Here is a 17,129-nt window from a genome sequence, read left to right on the forward strand (position 1 = left end):
TACACAAATCAGCCTAAATGTGGCAATTTAAGTAGAAATACTTCCATACCAGCATTTTATTTTCTTGTCACTAAAATGGGGACAGTTACCCACAGGGCTCCCAACTCCTGATTAAGCAGTTCCTCAGGGATTTGCATCAACGTTGACCCAGTTCTACCATCCCTGTTAAACATGCCATAGGATACAAATTCACCGGGCTGGATGTTTGTCCAGATAAATTTCACTGCCTGTCTTTTCAGATCTGTGTCAGGCAGCATCTATCACCTTCACACTAACAATATCCTTCAGTAAATGATAAAGTCAAGTCAAAAGAAAACCTAGACGTATTATCAGTAAGTCTGGGCTATCCCCTTTCACTATTTTGCTTGCCAGGATTGCATCCTTTTACATAAAGTTTCACAAACACAGGAGCTCTGCAGGACAGAAAGCCGGCCAAATGACTATATGACAGTTTTGGAAGACATATATATATATATATATATATATATATATATATATATATATACATACATATATATATATTATATTATGTGTTTGTACTTGCAACTTATCATTTGAACATTTATATTGTATTTGTTATTCATATAACGTATAATATTATTACTGATTTTACAATCATGGTATGAGAACTAACAAGCTGATTAATTAGTGTTTAGGTGTTGTCTACCAGTTACCAGTAAAATTTATATATATTAAATTAAAATAGCTGGGGAAGTTAACAGGTTGACTATAGGTACTGTAGGTATCTGATATAAATACAGAAAGAATACACGTGGAAGTGTAAATAAACAAATAAAATCAAGATTTAATGTATGGTTTAAGTTTATGGTATAGAATATTTTTTTTGCTGAGGGGAACGGTATTATATGGTAACACCGTATCCTTATAAGCATAGGTTGCAGAGTCACCAAAGCTTTGGATGAAAAAATCTCTATATTGTACTGTAAGCTAAAACATTCAGTAATATGACCACTGGTGCATCAAACTGGAAGAGTTGGCATGGTGGGTATTTTGGTATATATATATATATATATATATATATATATAGTAAACAAGAACACTCACAAGTCTCTGTATGCTGTGTTTCTTTAATTATGAACAATTTTATAATATAGCTGCAATAATAGAATTGAACATTTGTATGAAACTCATTATAACCTGGTTTGTAACACTGTAAGCTCGTTTGAGCAGGGCTCTTCTCACCTGTTGTCTCTGTTAGTTAATTTATGTTACATACTACTTGTTGTGTCCTGTCCGCCCATTGTACAGCACTACGGAATTTGATGGCGCTATATAAACAATAAATAATAATAATTATAATATGAAGGTACACCAGGCAAATACCTGATGGGAAGGTGCCTGATGGCGCCAACCATGCACTTTGATTGCGACTTGTGTGTCAGATCCGGCCAGCTGGATGCACGTGGCTGCGTTCTGCAGAAGTTTAAGGGTATTGTGTGTGGCGCATGTATTCAGCTGGCAACTGCATGCATGTAATTTATCGGCTGCTGGCCAATAAATTGCATATGTGCGGTCTTAAAGACTTTAATCATTGAAAAAAAGAAAATGAGTGCTGGAAGATAGAGTGAAATAATATATGTGATTAATGTAAAGCTTAGATATTGTGTGACAGTTTGTTGCATTGTTCATAGACTATGGCCTATTTAAATTGAATTCCCGCTTGATACCAATACTGCAGAACAGATCATCACATGGAAATGTTTCACATAAAATAATTTAAACAATAGATTTAAATGTTCTCTTTAAAACAATAGCTGAATAGACGTTGGAAACCATCAGTCATAAATGTCTGGTAACTTCCTGCTGTATTTAAAGATTTCAAAACTCTCAGGCACAAAGGAGAAATATGAGGAACATGATACAAACATATCAAAATAATGAAACGGTGACATTGTCTCTGAATTACACTTTTGACACCTCTGGTGTCCTGAACGGAAAACCTGATGAGGTTTAGATGTTTGAACTGTGCCCTATGAGTACAAAACAGTACCAAAAAAATATGAAAGGCAAATTGGAAATGGAAAAAATAAAACCATATTCTGTCTCATTTCCACAATTTGACATACATCACTGACATATTTCTCTGACAGATCAGTGACCTCAATTCTTATCCATATCTGTCCAAACAGATTCTGGAAACAGAGTATCCCAAAGGTTAGTTGAGCTCAGCATCTGTTTCCACTGTGTACTACATACATAACCCTGTCTACACGATCATCAACAATACATACCGCACAGGGTAAGGATGAGATCTTTTGGGAAATGGAGGTCGGGCGGTTTAGAGGTTAGACATAATCAAAGTCATCCAGCTCTGTAAGACCACAGCAAACTGGAACATGGAAGTCCCTGTCTAGACCTGTTTTTTTTTTTTGCATGAGAAATATAAATGTAGACCTATCATCTAAAAAAAATACATTAATCAACAGTATTGTTGAAAGAGGAAAAAACAAATCGCTTTCTTTGAACAATAAACATGGCGATATACACAGAAATGTAGTTTCGCACTGAATAACACTTTAATTTCATTCAAAATGTTATTATGTTCCGATAAACTTCCTTTATCTGCAGACCTGGAGGCTGCCGTTGTAGGCAGTCGTGATATTGTAGGTGATGTTCATGGCTCGGACATCACACTGAGCAATGCTAAAAAAGCTCTGCTTGTCAAATGAAATCCTTTCCTATATAGAGGTTCATTAGTCAGAGTGTCAATGTCTAGAAGACATAGACTGACCTATTGTTTACAACAAGCAGGTATGATAAGGAGTCGGGGTGTTTGTCTAGAACAGTAGAGCACAACTTCAGTCCTCAAGGCAATTCTGTGTCTCTTTTGCTTAAAAACAAGCAGTTTATTGAATTTTTATTGAAATGCCTGTGCTCAAGCTGATATATGCACAATGCTTGAAGCCTGTTTGAGATCCTCAAGGATTGAAGATGAGTGGCTCTGGTCTAGTATATTGAGATACAATAGCAGAGCTAGAACACATGCAAATAACTAATATGCTGCTGTTTGAAAAATATTATATTATGTAAAAAGTAGAACTTTAAAAAAAAAAAAAAGAAAACAACATTTTTGTTTCTTGTAGGATGATATTAGTGATAATAACAATAATAATAATTTCGGAGCCTCTCTTTAGGGTATTTTAGCAACACATGTGTACTTAGATATTTTCCTTGTTTAGAATTTTAGAGTTTAGAAGCCCAACATACAGTGGAGGCAGTATGGTGTATATGGAGTATACTAGCATTTCCCCCCTAGTAGATATGTAGGACCCTACTCTAAATGCAGCGAATTGTAAAGGAAACTTTGCTAAACTACATAATATATATATATATACAGTATGTACAAATACTGGTGTTACATAGTGAAAATTAAAGGCTAATAATCTTTCTCGTTGGATGCAAAAATAAAAACGGACCTCAGCGAATGATCCTGAACAGCTGGACAAAATGAATTTCCTATTTTGGCCATTAATAATAGGCAAAAATGCCTTTGTCCTTAATAGGCAACAATTTTAAAAACGGATATTTTCCTGTTATTTTTTCCCCAGGGAGCTGTTTGTTCATATTTTTTGCACATCTTGCGTATGAGTCCCTGGGATGGAGCATTTGGAGAGCAGGACGGCCCAAAGCTTCAACTCCAGACTGGAAGTCCATGCCAGATTTTGAAAGCCCAGTCCAAGGCTTTGATGAAGCCTGTGCAACCACCTCAGGGCAGTACTTGACCCACTCACTATACTCTTCCATGGTTACCTTTTAAGGTGACACTACAAAAGGTTAATCCCAGCCTCCCGGGAGATTGGGGATCTAATGGGGATGTAAGACAGCGTGCCGAGCTAGGACATAACATATGATTTTTCTTAGTACAGATATTTTGCGAAGAACTGAATGACGACAACACACAGTTATAAATGAGGAATACACTACAAAAGGTTTTATTCCTAAAACCTGCTTACCGACAGTTGACCCGGTGAAATCATTGCGCAGTTAAGGGGCCTAAAATGGGACTTTAGACATCACTCATAAAGAGCAGTTCTATTGCAAAGTTGTAAGAATGTTATTCTCTAGATGATGGAACCATTGTGATTTTTGTCAAACATCGCTCCAGAAGCGCTTTGTAAGCTCAGCGTCCTTTGAGTTTGTATAACTGGACAGTTATTGCATAAAATGTAGGTGATACAGTAGTCTGTGTGTTAGTATTTCAAGGATTTCACAGTCATCTCTCTTTGAAATGTCCTATAGTAAATATACTGTATGTTCATTAAAACAGAACTCCCCTATTCTCTAAACAAAAGTCAAAAGTGTTCATTCAGTCTCATCGTTCGTAAATCCTTATGTATTATGTTTGAAGGGGTGAGATTCATAGCCCCTAAGTATGGCTTTGAGAAACACTGATCAAGAGAATAGTAATTTGCAGCCCGGCTAGCCTTGAAAGTTATATATATATATATATATATATATATATATATATATATATATATATGTATATATATATATTAGAGTGGAAATAAAATTCTCTCTGGTCTCAAGGCCCCGACAACTAACCTTGATAAGCACTTAAATCCAAACAGAAAAAGGTAAAAAAAAAAAAAAGAAAGCAATTTGCATTTTTATTCGTACTCTCTAACATAATGCTTCATTTTACAGTTTCCATTAAGGATTATTGCTGTCTTTACACAATGCATTAGGCACTTTTCCCTCCATTGTTTGTGTGCTGTTTCCGTCAAAACGTTTCATCCTGGTAACATTTTACACTAATGCTGCCTTTGTGTAGCTTTGATGCAATTATCTCCGAAATGTGTCTATTCCAACAGGTCTCTTCAAGACCTAAAAACTGCCCTGTGTGAAAAGTGTGTCACTCAGCACCTTCTCATGCCGTCTGAATTAACAATGGCGAAGGTCTTATCTGACATGGAAAACAAAACCTTACCTTGGTGGGCAGGTCAACAAAGCTTCTTACGGCCTTAATGGACTGAAACCTATAGCATAACCTTGAAAAAACACCCAAAACATGAGCGGAGCTCATAAATTGGTTCAAGACCTTATACTCATTTTTTTTTTTTTAATACGAAAAAACCCCTTTGAGCTCTAAAAGAAAAAATGTGCTTTTCTTTCAGAGAATGAAGTTGGCATCTTTTGTGAATTTATATTATATATGAAGCTGTGTATATGTTTATTATTAGCATTTTCACACCATTTTATATTGGATTCATATTTTTAAAGGCCCCAAACCTGCAATAGAGCGATCGCATTGGCAATAGCTCCTTTCCACTAAGTATCATAAACCTGTTATCACCATTCCTTAAAAAATCACAGGGGATGAGCTGCGTTATATTATGAGCAGCAATATTTTTTTTTATTATTAATAACTTGCGTTTACTTATTTAATATTAAGTACACTAAATTCATGTGTATGAAGGGCAGTATTAATAGAAATTGCACACATCAGTTAAAATACTTACATCGAAACAGATTTAGGATCATGTTACAAATTATTATATTCACAAACCAAAATAGAAATAAAATCACAACACTGCTGGCACCTATTAAGTTTACTTTGACTGAATCCATGCTAATGGATCTCACCTCTAACTGTTGGTACTGATACAAGTAATAAAATGCGCAGAGTTCTTTTTCACGACAAAACCCATACATGCATTGTACTTAATGGGCTTCAGTACAACTTGTTGTCCTTAAGGGGTTAACTGGAAATAAACATAGTATATTGCAGGGTTGCATTAAAAGACAGTGTTTAAGCAATTTGCACTCAACTAACGCAATGACCCTCCCTGATTATTTTCCAAAGTGGGCCACACGGGCCCTGGAGGAGCATTCCAATATACCTAGAGATAGTACTCCTCATGTATCACCCCGCAGTTGCTAGAATACAGAGATACAGTATGAAATGTGACCATGTAATGATGGTGCATGAATTTTAACCCCTTAAGGACAATGGGCGGTCCCTAAACCCATTGAAAAAAATGCATTTTGAGCCCATACATATACGGGCTTTGTCATTAAGGGGTTAATTTCGGCAATATCAACCCAATATTAGACTGGATGTATTTAAAGGTATAATACTAAAGTTTTAGTAGACAAGTTGGTAATCAAGTTAAATTGAACTTAATTCAGGCTCATACTGAACATAATGAAATGCCCAGGAAAATTATGGAGTGGTATGCCAAGACGAGAAGTCACGTGATGAAGAGGGTTAAATGAGTTAGGGTATTTAGTGTGGCATCAAAGACCCAATCTGTAACCAAAAACGGATCTATCTACTGATATCGTTTTTTTAAACAGCAATTCCTCTCTTGCAGGTTTCCAGGAATAAATGAGGATTTAACCCCTTCAATCCCAGGAGTTTTTGGTACCTCAAGTCCCGGAGCGATTTTCATGTGAATAGTGTACCCGTGTAAACTATATATTGTTTTTGTCAAGGAGAGATAGACCTTTCTTTTGATACCATAGTTGTTAGATGATTAGCTGAAAATTTTGAGTCAGAAATTTAGTAAAAACTAGTGGAAATTTATTTTTTATTTTATAAATGTTCCCTCTGAATAGTTAGGTAAAGTGATGGAAAATCCTCCCCAAGTTTATCAATTCAGGTGTCCTGATTTCAGAAATACCTAATTTATATAGATTTTCCATACTTTTGCAGCACTTATAGGGAACGTACTATAAGGTGTACATTATTCGTAGAATTTTTATGCTCATGGCTTAACGGGTTTGGGGGTTGTGAACAGGTGCAGGAGGTTTATACTGGGTAGATGTTGTGTTAGGGCAATAGGATGTAAGGTTTTTTAATTTTTTTATTATTATTATCTTTTTTATATATTTTTTATTTTTTTTTTAAAATTGTTATATATATATATATATATATATATATATATATAGATTTTTTTAAATGGTTAGAGGTCCTTTTAGGGACCTCTTGAACATGTTACTAATGCCAGTGATGTCACAATGACATCACTTAGCTCACTTAGATCACTTAGCTAACCTTTTTTTCTTAGTTTCGTGTTTCAGCATGGGAGAAGAGTGAGAAACAGTTTATTCTTTGTGCCCCAATGAATAGGAGTTGCTGCATAATAATAGCCCTCCTCACCTGTTGTTTCTGTATGTCATCTTGTTATGTCATATACTAATTGTTATGTCCTGTCTACCCTTTGTATACCAATGCAGAATCTGATGGTACTATATAAAACAATAAATAACAATAATGATAGGCCCATGACCACTCATGTTCTGTCAATGGCAGTGCACAAGTTTATCTGGATAATTTCTCTATTAGGCAAAATAGGCATATCTTTAAGAGACAAGGTAGGAGCCTCTGCCCACCACCTTTTTATGCTTAAACGTATAAAAAGTGTGTTCTACATATATTTCCTAATGATTCAATCATTGTTCAATTTTTTTTGTGGAAAATACTGAACAAAATTTCAGAGATTCCACTAACGGCAGCAACCTTACGCCACCTTATGCCACCCCATTATTTAACACATGATGGTACTGCCATGTAAACGATATAAGCAACTGCTTACAGCTCCTTTTGTTTCTATGGTCTCCCACCAGTTGCTAGACTATAGTAAAACATATAGATTGCATAACAAATAATGTTTGCTACATTATGAATTGTATTGTTAAAATATTATTCCAAGCAAACATTAACTAGCATCTGTATTGTGTTCATTAGTGACTTTAGGATAATATGCTAATTGCTGTATTAGAGAAGTTCTACTTCGAAGGATACCATAAAATATAGACTTTCTCCTGCAATCACCACTAAATCATTGCCAGCTATACCTTTCGGGCCAGGTAATGCAAAATTAGTAATATATGTATTCACAACAGATGCAATGAAATAAAGACCTCGACTGGCGGAATTTAACAGAAATTAGTGTGAAAAACACAGAACTAACACTTTGGTTAAATTTCAACGAGGTTATGGAATATATACATATATTAGCACATTGCCTACAATGATTGTGATATCAGTATTTTTAAATATATATATATATATATTTTTTTAAATGATAAAACTTTTTATTTTGGAGACTTTTTTACAATATATATATATATATATATATATATATATATATATATATATATAATTCAGATTTTTACATTTTTTTAATTCTATTTAATCATTTTTTTCATATCTTAACAAGGCCATACATTTATAATTCTGCTGTAAAAAGGGAAAGCAAATGTGTAGGATACTATCAACTTATTTAAGTGTATGATTGTAAGCTCGTTTGAGCAGGGCTCTCCTCACCTGGTGTTTCTTTAAGTCAAATTGTTATGTTATCTACTACTACTTCTTATGTCCTGTCTACCCATTGTACAGCGTTATGGAATATGATGGCACTATATAAAACAATAAATAATAAAAGTGTAAATACGCAGATGGTTTTTCTGTTATAATATCAATTATTTGTGCAGTAAACTGCCTGTGAAGTAATTTGTAGAAGATTTTGCTATATCACAAAAAAGCCGGTCAAATTCGAAATGGGTCCATGCATAACCAAAGTGGGCCTCGTGACTTCTGAATGGCAGTAATGAGTTTTGTTTACCTTTATGCATCCAGTCTGCTCAATTTTAGAAACAATTATGGCATGTATATCAAAGAAACTCTGCATCTGGGTTGTTTTCAAATCTCAGTTTCAACAAGGTCACATTAGCTTGACAAGCCAGTTCTTTTAGAGATAGCCTGACATGAGCTGAATTTAAAAGGCTATAAGCATCTATCCCTCCAAGCACAGCCACGGCATGCGTCAGACCATGGGACATTAGTAAGCAAGCAAGCGAGGAACCTACCTTTTCTTCCTTATTTATTAATTTAGTATGTAGCATTTTTAAGTTCCATGATACTTTATATGAAACAGGGGCTTGAAAAAAGAAGAAACCGATGGGTTTCTAAGGTGGCTTTTTTATTCAAACACAACTTAGACAACTTCTAACACTAGAGGTTAAGGCAAGAACAACACAATCCCTCCACTTTGCTATAACTAACATTCCTAGGCTTGGGTTTTTTAACCACAGTAAAAGTCTAATATAGCATGAACGAGTTCATCAATAACTTCCTTAATAAGGAGGTAACCTTACCAGAGGACCCTTCACCTATTAGTCATCCCTACACATGGCATATATCTTTAACTATAAGTAACTATATATATATATATCTATATAATGATCTAAATCAATGTTTGTTTGGACTACCCTTTACTTTCTAAACAGCACTAATCTTTCTAGGTACAGTTGCACATAGGTTTTAAGGAACTCTGCAGATAGGTTTTTCCAAACATCTTGGAGAACTAAACACAGTTCTTGCATGATGGATAAATATCTGCCTGTACTTTAGAAGAACATACATTCTGACCAAATCCCCAACTCCATTTGCAGAAATACAGCCCCAACCGTGCAAGGAACATCTACCATGCTTCACTGTTGCCTACAAACAGAACCACTCTCCATTTCTTCGGCAAACACACTGCCTCTGCCATAGCCAAATATTTAAAATTTTGACTCATCAGTCCAGAGGACCTGCTGACAATTTCTGCACCCTAGTTCCTGTGCTTTAATGAATAGTCGCTTGGCCTTGATTCCACTACAGAGGTATGGCTTTTTGGCCGGAAAGTCTTCCATGAAGACTACTACTGACCAGACTTCTCTGGATAGTAGATAGGTGTTCCAGGGTCCTACTGTTTTTTTTTTGCCAATGCTGAGATGATGACACTGCTGGACTTCTTTTGACTGCGAAGGGAAGTAGGTATGATGTGTCTTTCATCTGCTGCACTTTTCTTTTGCCGACCACGGCATCTACGGTCCTCTACATTGTCCATTTATTTGTATTTCTGCAAAACAGCTTGGACACAACATCTTGAAACCTCTGTCTGCCTTGAAACTTCTGACTGGGAGAGACTTTGCTGATGCTGATGATGTGCAAGTGCATTTTGTTAAATCATAAATTAACATGTCTGCTTTAAGCATTCTTACTTTACATCATTTTTTCACACCTGTATACAACTTTTGCACAGTATATAGTGTGTTGACATGGTAACATCATCATTGAAGGGTTTTTACATCATACAAAATCATGTAATCTAATTCTTATAATTATTATTATTAACTGGATATTACTTGTAATGCGTTCAATTACCAGATTCGAGCTACTCAGAGATCATAATCATATTCATACTCTAAAAGTGGACAGTGAGAAGCTTAAGAAGTATGAATGGTGGAATAAGTGGAATAGTCTTTCAGTACAAGTAGTAGAGTTTAAGCATACATTGGATAGATACAAAGCAATCCAGAACATTAAACAGCACCAAGGGTCAAGTATGGTTTGGTTTTGCACAATTTAGAAAACAAGGCAGACTTAATGGTGTGTATGGTTATTACTTGCTTTCAAATTTTATATTTTTTGGACTGTAGCAGTAGTTGAAATCATGTTTAGATCTGTCATTGACCCATGTTTCTTTTAAATACATAAAGCAACTTAGAATAGTTTCTCTTTCATTGCAGCAGCAAATTAATTCAACATATCACTGATCTCTACTATCACATGGCTACAGGTGCAAATTAGGTGAAACATATGAATAATACAGGAATTATTATAGTGTTTTGGCGTTAAACAGTATAATATTAATGTTCTTAATGATACATTTAGTTATATTCATCAGAATGTGCAGAACGATACACACATGGACAGCAGTGACTCCTTGACATATTAGTTCAGTCATCATGGAGTCTATGTACTAAAATAGCATAGCCTAGAAGGACAAAGTTTCCACTCAACAGTCCTAGGTACAGAGCTGGAAAAAAGCAGTACTGTTTCTGTAAGTCCAAAAACTCTGTGGACTTTTAATGAACAAACACAGCCTTGAGACTTTACAAAGTGGCAACCAGGAGGGCAGCCAATTGTCATTACAGAGTTTCCAAAAGGAAAGCTTTTGGAAGAAATTATCATTTTTTGGCAGGCTAATCTACAATATATTAATGTTCAGTGTTCTATGTAATTGAATGTCCTTCACCATAAGTTAAATTCCTCTGGATAGCCAAGCACTGTGGAAACATCTGAATCCTGTCTCCATTAACCTTGCAGTTTCTGGAATAGATCACAAGGAAATCTAGTGAATATAAGGAACTCCAGTGAGCATTAAGTTACAAGGAGTTAATTATATCCGTGGCACCATAGAATTTCACACACTTCTACTCTTATCAGCAGAGTTTTCATAAAACTAATTTTATCCTGTCGTCAAATAATATAAATGTAACAGCACTCACTTGGATCAGATATCAGCTGTGATAAAGATACTTCCACCAGAGACTCCCGATTTGTCAAGTATGAGCTATTCCAGGTCCAAATACACACTAAACATATAGTTCCTGAAGATTAAGGATTAGATGCAAGGACCTATGACTTTCATATAAACACTCTTCTAAATATGTGCTGAAATGTCTATGTCCATTTACATTGTGCTGTCACATACAGTCCTTCTAGTTATTAGACCTCACGATAGTTTTACTGTCACCAAAATCATTGCCTTGTTTTAAAATGTGTTAGCATTCAAATATAAAATATAAAAACTCTATAGGATCTAAACATGTCCAGTACAAATTAGAGGAGAGAAGAGAGAGACAGGGTGTCATAGGAACCTTTAAATGCATAAAGAGATTCAACAAAGTACAAGGAATGGGTATCTTAAAGAAGCAGAAATGTTAAGACAAGAAGTCATAATCTAAAAGTAGTTTTTGTCACTGAGAGGGTGGTAGGTAAGCGTGTTTATCGGTTTATCGGGTTTATCGGTTTATCTTATTCTAGTCTCACCATTAACATCGAATATATGTTTTGTAAGAAGCACTGCATAAATTGTTGGCGCTATGTAAATAAAAGATAAAAAGTAGAACAATCTCCAGCAGAAGTGCTAGATGTTAAGACATACGGCTATCCTGATTGTGAAACAAGACCAACTACCAAATAGAGTTTTACAGCAGGCACCAACAAACAGACTAGGTGGGGCGAGTGGTTCTTATCTGCCATCAAATTCAGTGTCTCAGGTTTCTATAAGTTGAAGGTGGCAGTGTGCTAAATTGTATTGACAAGAATGAAAAAAAATTGAAAAAGATAAAAAATTCAAGGATAAATCCTCTATGATTTACTGGCTATAATCCTTATTAAATTATTACCCTTTCCCATCTGTATAAGTTCCTTATACCCTTATCTCTATTACCACTATACAAAATACCTTTCTAATTTCCATGCCTCGGCCTCTCTGACACTGAGAACACATCGAGCCGGTTGCTATGCAGTGCCACTAAGCACTGCAAGATAAATTTGTTGTAAAACTTAACACCCCTACACTTCCAGAAGACCCTCCTCACTGAATCTCACACATTTCACAGGATCAACCAATTGACCCCTGTGCTCTCAGCAGAATATAAATCATAATTATTATGTCACTTGAATATGAATAGCTGTGTTTAAATATAAGCTGCAAAATGTAACATTGTAGAAATCCTAGATATGTAAATATATTGGGTTTCTTTTGGACACATTACTAAGTAGCATTTTTAACTCTATAAGTGCTCATGGGCTGTACCCCTGAACTATGATGCAATTAATAGAATTATGATACTTCTATATGATTCAGAAGGAAAGCAGACACACTTGGTTCAACCCCAAGCAATAATACCAAACATGAATCATAAAGGTCGGCATGCTCCTTGGCCCCTTCTATTCACGTAGCTCTTCTGCCAAGACTGCAAGTTGTTGAAATGACCCTTAACCAGATTCTCTTCAAGTTACACATTGTTGATATAACAACTCTGCCACGTCTAAATAGTTTCACTTGTTAATATTTGTTCCTATAACCTTTTTGCCCGGCTAACTGCTTGTTTATTGCTTTCAGAACTAGGCAGCCAGCGTTCAGTGTTAAACACAAATGTTTCACAGAGGTCCTGGGGAGAGAGTGGCAATGGTTGTGTTGAGTGAGCTCCTGCAGTGAGTGTGGCAGAGTAAGGGGAATAATGTGGTCTGCAGACTAGAGCAGCTGCGGGAGCGGTGTGCTTAAAATGTCTTCTTTGTGAAATATTGAGAGTCATCCATCAAAGGCTGTAGAGTGGTGCAGCAGCTTAATTGCAGCAATTTTTGTCACTCAATAGCAATTCAGAACCAAAACAAAAGCAAATATGTGTGTAAGAAGATCCATAACATCTCAAAACTTACAATATTGGAGACTGTGTGTTCTGTCTTTCTTGTTGAGCCAAGAATTTTCCATGGAAGCCTCTAAGTCAAGGTGTAATAGTAACAGATCTAGTAACAGCATGTGGTTGTAACACATAGTACATATGATTTCAAATAGGTTCTTCTTTCCGAATATAATGGGGTCAGGTTTAGGCTGTGAGAGCAGGTAGATAGCCAAACCTTGCTGTAACTTGTTAGGCAAGGCTGCACTTGGGGTACAAAATTCACTGGCTCTCTGCAATTTAAATAAAAGGATTACGTCCAACAGACCGCATTCGCCGTCTATTTCCTATTTCGAGTGCAGGAATGTTGCCAGTTATGTGACTACATTAATGTTGAGAAATCTAGTAATTGTTTAGTGAGAAATATTATGTTAGGGGTAAACACCATAGAAAACAATGACATTTTCCTGTCGACTGTGTGATTTGTAGCATTTAACTATATCTATATACATATATATTATATTTTATCAATTATAGACCTAAATGCCTCTGTTTGTCTTTTCTAGGAGCTCAGAATATTTGTTGGGTATCACTTGAAATATGTTCACAGAAGTTATTGTTTTAAAAATCCTGATTATATAAATAGCTTTTAATGGGTTACAAACTCACAAAAATGTTGGGTAAAACCATGTACCCTAATCACAAACCCAAAAAACTAAAATGTCCATTTCCATGTTGGGGGTGTGAGAATGCCATTTTTATTATTACCTTTTTATTGTTTGCAATATTTGGTCATAAGAGGCAAAGTGACTTATATCTCGGAAATTGATGAAACGCCATAGAGGGAAAGACACTATACTTGTTGTACACACAGTATATACTTCCATTGTATATGCATTGCATAGGATTGTTTTTGTTAGGTATGGGCTTTCTGGGTCATGCAAGTATGGGATACATGGAATGTGTTAGTGGTAGGCATAGCCAAACATGCTGGATTTGCCCCATACATTTGTGAAATGGCAGCTGATTGCCTAGGTTTGTACTTTCGTTCTCCACGTGGGTTGTGCGGATCACTTGCCACTTTTTTCACCTACCACAACTTACCAAGAAAGTCCCATGATAGTTCACAGATGGAGAGAGAAGGGGAGTTGTCCCAGGCATCATGAGGAGTTCCTATTTATAGTGGCGAACTATCTCTTCTAGTAGTGAGGCTCCTCATATTTGAGTAAAGTAGTAAAAATTACTGTAATAATATTTGGGACACTGTCAATATCATGTCTTAATGTTTTCCTTCAGACATTGAGTAGCAAATAACACTATAACCGACACACATGAAGTTTTATAGAAACAGAGAACGAAAGCGCAATGCAGGTGTGACAATTTTCTAGGGAAGACAGAAACAAAGATGACCAAAATGGAAAATGTGGAGATAACTAGTATGATTGATAGTGTCAAAAGCATTGAAGAGATCAATGAAGATTAGAATGGAGTATGTTCCTTGGGACTGAACCAGATGGTAGGCATTATCTGCTTGGCAAGTTCTCTCGCATAAGCTGCATGGGAACCCAATTTGAGAGTGAGAGAGACGTATTTTATAGGAATAAAGAATACATGACAAGACAAAGGGTCTGTTGGTTTATTAGGAGAAACACAAATGCATGTTTGGTCCTTGACAAAGATAGCGGTTCTAATTTCTAAATTTTAAACAAAACACTGATTTCTCTCGAAATTTTGAGTTTCATTCAGTAACAAAAAATTGGTGCATTGAATGTGAGACCTGCTATCTTGCAGCCACATCGTATTCTCTAAACTGCTCGCCATAAGATATTTGTGATAGCTTTACAGAAACTACTCTATAAACTCACTATGTCTAGTAACCCATGAGCAGTCTGCTAATTGATGTGGAAGGATTCCAGTGCAATCTTCATAGAGGAAAATGAAGGGAATTATACAGGAAGTGTCCTGGTTATCACTTTGATAGATGTCCCAACAGAAATAGATAAATTTAAGTAACTCGGTTTGTTAAATAAAGATAATAATAAAATATACGATATGACAGCTTTCAGTGATCGATTCAGGTTGAGAAACCAAGATTGTTAAATAGCAATTTGAATATATATACTGTACTTCCATGCAATTAGAGTGTTGGTACATTGATAACCGTGTAATAATGTTCAACAAATTTCTAATTTTGGATTACATTTTTTAATATCTCTCTGACTATCGCTGGAGGTGGATAAACAGGTAATATTAAATGAATGGCCCATTGATATATATATATATTTGACACATATCACCACCACTCATATGAGTACACATACTCATATGAAGACACATACTCATATGAATACACATATATCAATATAAGTCATGTGCCAAGAGACTGCACCCAGGGTTATTAAGGGGATGGGATTGTGTTTTATTTCATCAAGCCAGTGGCTTTAGAGGACAGTCAGAAACTTGTACAAGCAATTTATGCCCTATTTATCCCAAACTCTTGTTTTTTTTTTCCAATCCAACAAAGAAGCCCAACTGTTAGGCCCGTCCCCTGTGTGCAGCTGCAATTGATAGAGGGCAGGGATTGGTACTTTCAAATGTCAGACCTTTTGTACCCAGATACTAGTTTATGAGGCTGATGTCAAGCATCTGACTCAATGAAGCTTTTGTCCGAGGTATATAGAGCAGGACAGTGGGAAAACTGCCCACTCTTATCCCGAACCCATCCATCTCTTTCTAGCCCCTCTGTGTTTCTTTTTTCCCCCCTGATTTTCCTCCTTTCCTTACTTGGTAGATATAAGGATCTCCTGGGTTAATGTACTGGAAAATTGCTCTGCATGTTGATGAGGGGCTTTTTTTTAAATGAAAGAGAAGTGAGAAAAAGAGAGAGGACACAGTACACTTTTCCCACTGAACTCTCAGGGCATGCTACAGCTTGTTGATTCTGACCCTGATTAAGACAATTTCAATGACCTGCTAGGGGTCTTATTGTGGTGTTTGGCAGAATGCACTTCCGAATTAAAATTTTAATTATTTATAATCAGAGAAGTGGTTGGGACAAGACCATCCACCACCAGCCTCCATCTTATACAAACCCATTACGCAAGATCACATTAACCTTTGCGCCTTGAGGTTGGGGGCATATTTGCTGGGCTGATTAGGCAGGGATACCACACATGCTTTTGATACAATTAAATTAAGAAGAGATTCATGTGAACTCTGCTGTCTCTGACATGAAATCCTCGCAGAGGAGTGTCACATGATATCACAATATTATTTTTAGTTTCCAGTGAACTAAAAATACCACCCTCCCCACAAAACTTTCCACTATGGAGAGATTTTCTCCCAAAGGGGGGGAAAAAAACCGAAGGCTTCATGTCCAAGGACACTGCGAGCACATTAACCTCTCCGATACTGGTGAAATGCAACCTGCGAAAGTTCGCTGTTCTCTACATAGCAAACATTTCCTACTTACACAAAGGCTACTAGCAATGTATAACGTAATCGCAATACAAAGTAAAGAAAAGATAACCTCTGTTGAATTTGGCATTTTTTTAAAATGCTGTTTAAATTATAAAAAAAAATGAGAATGTTAGTATTTTTATATCCAGTCAATTGTAAAGCGAGAGGCAAAAAGTATGTTTTTTATTTGCATATATACAATTTTTGAACAATACTAAGTATCATGTAAATAAAAATACATAGTGTTTTTAAACTTAATATTATTATTATTTTTTTTAATTAAGCATCCAATTGCCCACGAAACACAATGTTGATCACTGCAGGATAATTTAAAATATGTAGTAGCTAGAGGTTGTTTTAACTTTAAAAAAAAATATGCAAAGGGGTCTTGATTTGATGCGTACAATTAAACTGTGCAGACAGCTTCTCTAAACTTCACATCGAATGCACATGTGAAAAGGAAC

This window comes from Spea bombifrons, chromosome 4 (assembly GCF_027358695.1).
Source record: "Spea bombifrons isolate aSpeBom1 chromosome 4, aSpeBom1.2.pri, whole genome shotgun sequence".
Classification (NCBI taxonomy): Eukaryota; Metazoa; Chordata; class Amphibia; order Anura; family Pelobatidae; genus Spea; species Spea bombifrons.